We start from the raw sequence: 8,783 nt of genomic DNA, 5'->3' as shown, positions 1-8,783 counted from the left end.
AGTCAAAATTCGAGCACTTTGATGTTTGAAATGCATATAATGAAGTAATTTGGGTCGGAGAATTTTTAAGTAGGCCCAACCGAATTTATCCTTATTTTTATTAAGCTAGCTTATAAAAATTTAGGACTACAAGAATTGTTGCCTAGTAAACTCCTCTCTAGTTCTTCATTTGACTTAGTTTATAATCTTTATTTATTCATATTTGGCTTCTAGTCTCTTCTTCTTATGGAATGAGGGCTTTCGTACTATAAAAACCGCACGTAATTGAATAATTCAGGCTAATGAGCATATTATTTCAGTTTTCTACCTTGGAGGAAATCAAGTTGTGTGTTATATGTGGACTTATCAATACTTGCGCTGGCGAGCATAGACTTATCCCTCACGTCCTTCCTTTCTCTTGTGTTCTTTTTCTACGCTTATGTTTAAATCAATTCGATTTGATACTTGCACTTAGCCGTATGGAAGAGAATAAAGAACTTGTGATTTCTTTCCTTATCGAATATGAAATCTTACCTATATTCTCATTTTGTTTGTCTTTTTTGTGTCTCTCTTTCTAAACTCTATTTAGTATGTTGGCTTGGATTTATATAGGGAACATAAACACGAGTGTTGTATGAATGCGCATGGAAAGGGCAATTATAGGCACCGGTCCAATGCTTCAACGAATGCAACGAAAGAAAATTAGTTGATAGTGTATTGCTATCATTCATCGAATGATCGCGAAAGGAGTCTTTTAGATGAAAGAAGAAATGTCGAGGCATGCCTAAATATTCTAACTCAAGATTTGCACCATTAGGATATCCATACTTCCATGTTCCTCTAGGCACAAGGACTTCTGATGACGCAAGGTTGGGCGTAAGGAAGCGGCAATTATAGGCACCGATCCAATGCTTCAACAAATGTAAAGAAAGAAAATTAGTTGATCGTGTATTACTATCATTCTTTGAATGACCGCAAAGGAGTCTTTTAGATGAAAGAAGGAATGTCGAGGCATGCCCAAATATTCTAACTCAGGATTTGCAAAATTAGGATATCCATCCTTCCATGTTCCTCTAAGCACAAGGATTCCTGATGACGTAAGATTGGGCGTAAGGAAGCGGCAATTATGGGCATTGATCCAATGCTTCAACGAATGCAAAGAAAGAAAATTAGTTGATCGTGTATTGCTATCATTCTTCGAAGGATCGCAAAGGAGTCTTTTAGATGAAAGAAGGAATGTCGAGGCATGCCCAAATATTCTAACTCAAGATTTGCACCATTATGATATCCATCCTTTCGTGTTCCTTTAGGCACAAGGACTCCTGATGACGCAAGGTTGGGCGTAAGGAATAATGGGAACACAATTAACAAGATTGGCCGATAGCATTAGGGCTTAGCTTGATGATCAATAATGAGAGATGTAAATCCACGCGCGTAAGGGAGAAATTGGCTGTTTTCAATTAATCCAAGCACAGTACAAGTTGGAATCGAGCGCTTTGATGTTTGAAATGCATATAATGAAGTAATTTAGGTAGGATATTTTAGGTAGGCCCACTCTAATTTACCCTTATTTTATTATGCTGGCTCATAAAGTTTAGGAGTATGAGAGTTGTTGCCCAGTCAACTCCTCTATGGTTCTTAATTTAACTTTAGTTTATTAAGCTGGATTTATTTATTTATTTGTTCATATTTAGCTTCTACTATCTTCTTCTTATGGAATGAGGGCTTTCACACTGTAAAAACCGCATACAACCGAATACTTGAGGCTAATGAGCATAACTTCAGGAAATCAAGTTATGTGTTCTTTCAAAAAATTTGTGGACTTATCAACACTGGCACTAGTGAGCATAGACTTATCCCTCACGTCCTTCCTTTCGCTTGTGTTCTTTGTTTACGCTTGTGTTTAAATCAATTTGATTTGATCCTTATGCTTAGTCATACAATAGAGAATAAATAACTTTTGATTTACTTATTTATTAGATCAGAAATCCTACCTATATTCTCATTTTGTTTGTTTCTTTTTTGTCTTCTTTCTAATCTCTATGTAGTATGTTGGTTTGGTTTTATATAGGGAGCATAACCACGACTGTTGGATGAAAGCGCATGGAAGCGGCAATCATAGACACCAACCTAATGCTTAGAGGAATACAAAGAAAGAAAATTAGTTGATCGAGTATTGATATCATTCTCCAAATGATCGTAGAAGAATCTTTTGGAGGAAAGAGGAAACGATGAGAATTGAGTCACGAACAAATATTCTGATTCAGGATTTGCACCATTAAGATCTCCATCATTCTTTATTCCTCTAGGCATGATGACATATGATGATATAGGAATTAGAATAAGAAATCATGGAAATGCAATTTACAAGCCTTACTAGTGGCGTTGGGGCTTAGCTTTAAGATAAAGCAAAACAAGATGAAAATCACCCGCGTAAAGTAGAAATCATAATCTTATCAATGAATCTAAACATAATATAATCAGGATTACAAGCTGTTTTACCTTTAGGATACATATAATTAAGTAATTTGGTTTAGAGTGTCATTAGGTAGGCCCACATGAATTTCTCCTTATTTTTGTTAAACTGGTGCATAAAATTTGGGATCTCCATCATTCCTTATTCCTCAAGGCACGAGGACTCCTGATGACACAAGGATTGCTTTAAGGACTGGTTAACTACTTTCATAGTCCCAAATGTTATGAGCCAGCTTAATAAAAATAACAAAAATTTGTGTGGGCCTATGTAATAACACTCCGACTTAGACTACTTCATTATGTGTCCCAAACATCAAAATGCTCACATTTCCATTTGTATTACTCTTGGATTTATTGAAAACAATATGATTTCTCCCTTACGCATATGGATTTACATCTTGTCCTGCTTAATCATCAAGCCAATTCCCAACGCTACTAGTTAGGCTTTATAATTGCATTCACATGATTCCTTTTGCCAATCCTTGTGTCATCAAGATTCCTTGTGCCTAGAGTAATAAGGAATAATGGAGATTATTTGAGCATTTTTCGATTCTCAGCGTTCCCTCTTTCCCCAAAAAGATCCATTCGCAATCATTTGAAGAATGATTTCAACACTCGATCAACTAATTTTCTTTCATTGTATTTGTTCAAGCATTGGATCAGTGCCTATGGTTATCGTTTCCATGTGATTTAACTCAATACTCCTATTGATGCTTGGCAAATAAAACCAAATCATCATATAAGACATCAATTAGAAAGAGACGAACAAAAGAGAATATAAGTAGGATTTTGGATCCGATAAAGAAAGAAATCACAAGTTTTTATTCTTTTCCATGATTTTAAGCGTAAGGATCAAGTCGAGTTGATTTAAACACAAGAGTAGACAAAAAACATAAAAGAAAGGAAGGACGTAAGCAATAAGTCTTGGTTCGCTAGTGCGGGTCTTCATAAGTCCGCAAAGTTCTTGAAAGAAGCCGTAACTTAATTCTTTGTAAGGTAGAAAACTTAAATAATATTCTCATTAGCTTCAAATATTCGATTGCATGCAGTTTTTATAGCGTGAAACCCCTTATTCCATAAGAAGAAGAAACTAAAAGCTAAATATGAGTAAATAAAAAAATAAAGATGAATAAACTAAAGTCAAATCAAGAACTAGAGGGAAGTTGACTGGTCAATAACTCTCATAGTCCTAAATATTTTGAGCCACCTTAACGACAACGAGGGAAGATTCCCATGAGGGTACCTAATAACACTCTGACCTAAAATACTTCATTATATCCATCCCAAAGATTAAAGCGCTCAAATTCCCACTTGTATTATACTTGGATTAATAAAAAACAATATAATTTCTCCCTTATATGCATGGATTTACGTCTCATCCTACTTGATCATCAAGCACAGGCCCAATGCCACCGGTCAACCTTGTCAATTGCACTCCCATGATTCCTTACCCCAATCCTATTGTCATCAGGAGTCCTCATCTTTAGAGGAGCAAGGAATGAGGAAGATCCTAATGGTGCAAATCATGAATCAAAATATTTGGGCATGCCTCGATTCTTATCGTTCCCTCTTTTCTCAATAAGATTCATCTATAATCATTCAAAAAATGATATGAATACTCGATCAACTAATTTTCTTTCTTCGCATTTGTAAACATATTTGGATCGGTGCTTATAATTGACGCTTCCACATGCTTTCAGTTAACACTTGTGTTTATGCTCACAAATAAAATGAAACCATCACACTAGACAAAAGATTAGAGAGAGAGGCACAAGAGGAGCCAACAAAATGAGAACATAGTCTAGATTTCATATCCGATAAGGAAAGAAATCACAAGTTCTTTGTTCTCTTTGATATGGCTAAGAATAAGTTTCAAATCAAATTGATTTTAATGCAGTGGTAGATATAGAACACAAAAGAAAGGAAGGACATGAGAAATAAGTCTATGCTTGCTAGCCCGAGTGTGAAAAGTCTATAAAGTTCTTGAAAGAACCCAAAACTTGATAACCCGTAAGGTAGAAAACTGAAAAAATAATTCTCATTAGCCTGAACTATTTCATTGCACGCATTTTTATAGTCTGAAAGTCCTTATTCCATAAGAAGAAGAAACTATAAGCTAAATATGAATAAATAAATATAGAAAGATGAATGAACTAAAGTCAAATCAAGAACAAGAGAGGATTTGACTGGTCAACAACTTTCATAGTCTTAAATTTTATAAGCCAGCTTAACATAAAACAACGGATAGTTAGCACGGGCCTACCTAATAACATTATGACCTAAATTACTTCATTATATGCGTTCCAAACAACAAAACACTTGCATTCCTGTTTGTATTACACTTGGATTTATCTTCTCCCTTACACGTATGAATATATGTCTCGTCCGGCTTGATCATGAAATTTAGGACTATAAGAGTTGTTAACTAGTCCTTACAACAATCCTTGTGTCATCAGGAGTCCTTGTGCCGTGAGGAACAAGGGATGATCGAGATCCCAAATTGTATGAACCAGTTTAACGAAAGAAAAGAGAAATTCATGCGAGCCTACCTAATAACAATCCTTACTTAATTATAAGCATCCCAAAGATAAAAAAGGCTCATATTCCTGATTATATTACAATTGGATTCATTGATAAAATTATGATTTCTATCTTACGTGCATGGATTTACGTCTCCTATTGCTTCATCTTAAAGCCAAGCCCTAATGCCACAAGTCAAGTTTATCAATTGTGTTTCCATGATTCCTTAAGCTATTTGTTATGTCATCATGTGTCGTTGTGCCTAGGGGAATAAGGAATGATGGAGATCCCAATTGTACAAATCCAGAATTAGAATATTTGTTCGTGCCTTGATTCTCATCGTTCCGTCTTTCCTCCAAAAGATTAGTCTGCGATTATTTGTAGAATGATATCAATACTCGATCAACTAATTTTCTTTATTTGCATTCATCTAACCATTGGATCAGTGTCTATAATTGTTGCTTCCATGCACTTTCTTCAATAGTAGTGTTTATGCTCCCTAAATAAAACCAAACCATCATACTAGACAAAGAGGAGTTTACTGGTCAACCATTATCCCAAATTTTATAAGCTAGAATAACAAAAATAAGGGAAAATTTGTGTGAGTATACCTAATAACACCCCAGCCCAAAGTACATAATTATATGCATCTCAACTATCAAAATGCATGCATTCCTGCTTGGATTAATCGACAGCAACATGATTTCTCCCTTACATGTATGGATTTATCGAGTCATGCCCTAATGCGACTGGTCAAGCTTGTCAATTGCATTCCTATGATTCCTTATGCCAATCCTTGTGATGGAAATCCTAGTGCTCCTACAAACCCATCCAAACAAGATCCTCTATATATGGGGACAAGAGTAAGAGCCAAGAAGATTAAGGATGCAGTGGCCTTATTTGCTCAAGCCTTAGTGACAACTCACATTGTGGAAGAACAAGCCTCAAATAAGCCCAATGGGCTAGATTGTGTCTTGATGATTCAAGTTAGTGAGAATGGGCTTCAAGTAGCTTGACTCCTTATTAATTTCCCCTTGGGCCGAAGCTACTTCTTATGTATTTTGGCCCTTGAGTGTTTTATTACTTTAAAACTCTATTTCTTTAGGCCTTTTTCATTACTTGTTTAGTTTAGGCCTCTAGTTATGTTTATTAGATTAATTCTAACTATGGACCGCCCTTTGCATTTGGCACAACACTCATTAGTTTGTTTAAACCCTAAGTATTCACTATAAATACTTAAGTGTTATTATCTTGTAAGACTTTAACTTTGATTACAATTTGATGCTTGAGAGTGTTCTACTTCTAATTTCTTATGAGGACTTATTATTTTGGACATTGCAACTTTGTTGATTGTTCATTGATAGCTAAGGGTTCCTTCATTAGATTGCTGTGAGTTCTTAGTTATGTATCCTTTATCTTCTTCTTGATAAATCCTCAAAACGGATTATCTAGGGTCATATTAGTTTTAGTATCAGAGCTTAGGTTCAAGTTCAAGATTGTAGTTGTTTAGTTAGTTCTTTTATTTCCAAAAATTAGTTAAAAAAAGAGTGAAAAATTGGTGCAAAAATAAATAAAAGAAAAAGTGTTCATTTTAAGTAGAACTCCATTTAAGTTCGAAAATCCAAGCTTGGAGGTGGCGGAGCTGAAATTTTGGAAGTTTTTAATCAAGGGAATACATTTTGGAGACTTATCATAAAAGAGGAAAAACTCAACAAGTTTCCTAATGAAGGAATAGGAAAAATATCTCCTTCATATATCCTTGACTTTGCCGAAAATCTTTTCCTAGAAAAGGGAGAACTAATTTGGAAACAAGGGAAAACACAAGATAGGAAGTTTACTACTCAAGAAGATCTTTGCAAAAGAGGAAACTTTACACTTAGGAAGCAAACTTTTTGTCTCTACAAGGTGTGCCAAATTACACAAGCTAGTTAAGGAATTATTTCTTTCATTCCTAACTTAGGAAAAAGGAATATTTCTAATTGTTTCTTTCCTAACTTCCTTCTAAAATCAAAACATACACACACACTCAACCTTAGCCGCCCTACCTAGAGGAACAAAACCCATATTTTTCCCTTTCTACTCTTGCCTAGCTGACACCCTAAGACCTTTGCTCAACATAGCAAGATTTTTACCTTTTTTCTTTACCTATCGAAAACATATCTTACCACTATATAATACCATTGCTTCTTGCTTGCCGAATTACATGCCATATGATGTGCGTAAAATACACACATCTAAATGGGGTTTTTAAGATTGATTTTATGGACATTTGGATGTGAATTGGTCCCAACACTCACCCTATGCGTCTATTTGTGTGCATTAGGTTCAAAAGAAGTCAAAGAATGATAAAGGGAAGAATTGGAGCATAATTAGACATTAAAGCTGCCGAAACAAGCTAAGTACGAGCATGAGGAAGCTGAACAGGGCCGTGTTGGTTTCAACACTGGCCGTGTTCCCAACACGGGCACCAACACGACCGTGTTGGGTGCGTCAAACATCAAAGAAGAAGAAGTTTTTAGGGAGCACGGCTACAGAGAGAAACACGGCCAGGAACACCAAACCGTGTTCCTAACACGGCCGTGTTTGCAGCGACACGACGAATTAATTAAAAGAAAGAACCAAGGGAAAAGAGGGAGGGCAGGGGGAGAACATCCCAAACCCTAATTTTTCTCTCTCTAAAGGTTTTCTAAGCTGGAACCAAGGGAAAAGGAGACTTGGATCAAGGTTTCATTCGGATTCCCTTCAAAGATTGAAGATTGGGCGAGGTTCGTTGATTGGTTTTCAAATCGAGCAAGAGGAACAAGAATCGATTCAATTCGAGCAAGAGGAATTGGGGTTGTTTACTCTTATCCAAGGGTGTAATCGGGTTTTTCTACCTTTATTCTTTGTTATAATTGTGTTCTTATGGATTTTGATAATCAATATGATTAGCTAGATTGATTAAATCCATTGGGAACTCTTTACTATGTTGGCTTGATATTATATTGTTGGATTGTTTGGGTTAGTTTTGTATTCTTCTTGCTTTCAGTATTAATAAGATAATGCATCATTCATGAGACGTTGTGAATTGTGTGTTTAGATTGCTTTGTGTGATTGAGAAGTCTATTTGGCAATTAGAATTTTGAATAGCAAGAACTGGTTAATAATCGCTTAGAGATAAGGATAATTAACTAGCCGGATTAAGAATTAACAAAGTTTAATAGAGGCGGATTAAAGCCTAATGCTAATTTAAGAATCAATCGTTAGGAAGAGATTCCAACTTTAGGTTATTAGATTTAGGAATTCGATTATCTCGAGAGAGAAATCGAATTCGATTAAGAATTCATCCACGGGTAGCATAATTAGACTCATCAATCCTTTATCTTTTGTTTGATTGCCAACTAGTTTAGGTTCCCTTTGGGTTTGCTTTCTTATCTTGGTTATTTTAATTATGAATTACTCCTGCATCTCCCTTAGAACTTAGCTTATAGCTACTAGTTAGTTTAGAAATTATTCATCACTAATTTTAAGTTAATATAACAAGGAACAAGGGAGTAACTCTGGGCTTTCACTTTCCCGTGGAATACGACCTTGATACTCGCCATTAGTGCTACACTGCCTCGATAGGTACACTGCCTTAGATTGTAGCTAACACAAATAGCTAACGGCGCCAAAAACTTGATGTGTGCTAAGTCAAGCAAGACTATGACCTAAGGCAGTGTACCTATCAGTGGAGTATAGCTAACGGCGAGTACCAAGTGTCGTATTCCCCAAAGAACGTGTGAACCTAAATCTACTCAATCTTCTCTGTTATCTAATCATAGAAAAAA

The sequence above is a fragment of the Ricinus communis genome, chromosome 2 (genome assembly GCF_019578655.1).
Source record: "Ricinus communis isolate WT05 ecotype wild-type chromosome 2, ASM1957865v1, whole genome shotgun sequence".
NCBI classification, from domain to species: domain Eukaryota; kingdom Viridiplantae; phylum Streptophyta; class Magnoliopsida; order Malpighiales; family Euphorbiaceae; genus Ricinus; species Ricinus communis.
The sequence above is the reverse complement of the archived record's forward strand: the minus strand, read 5'-3'. Positions refer to the sequence as shown.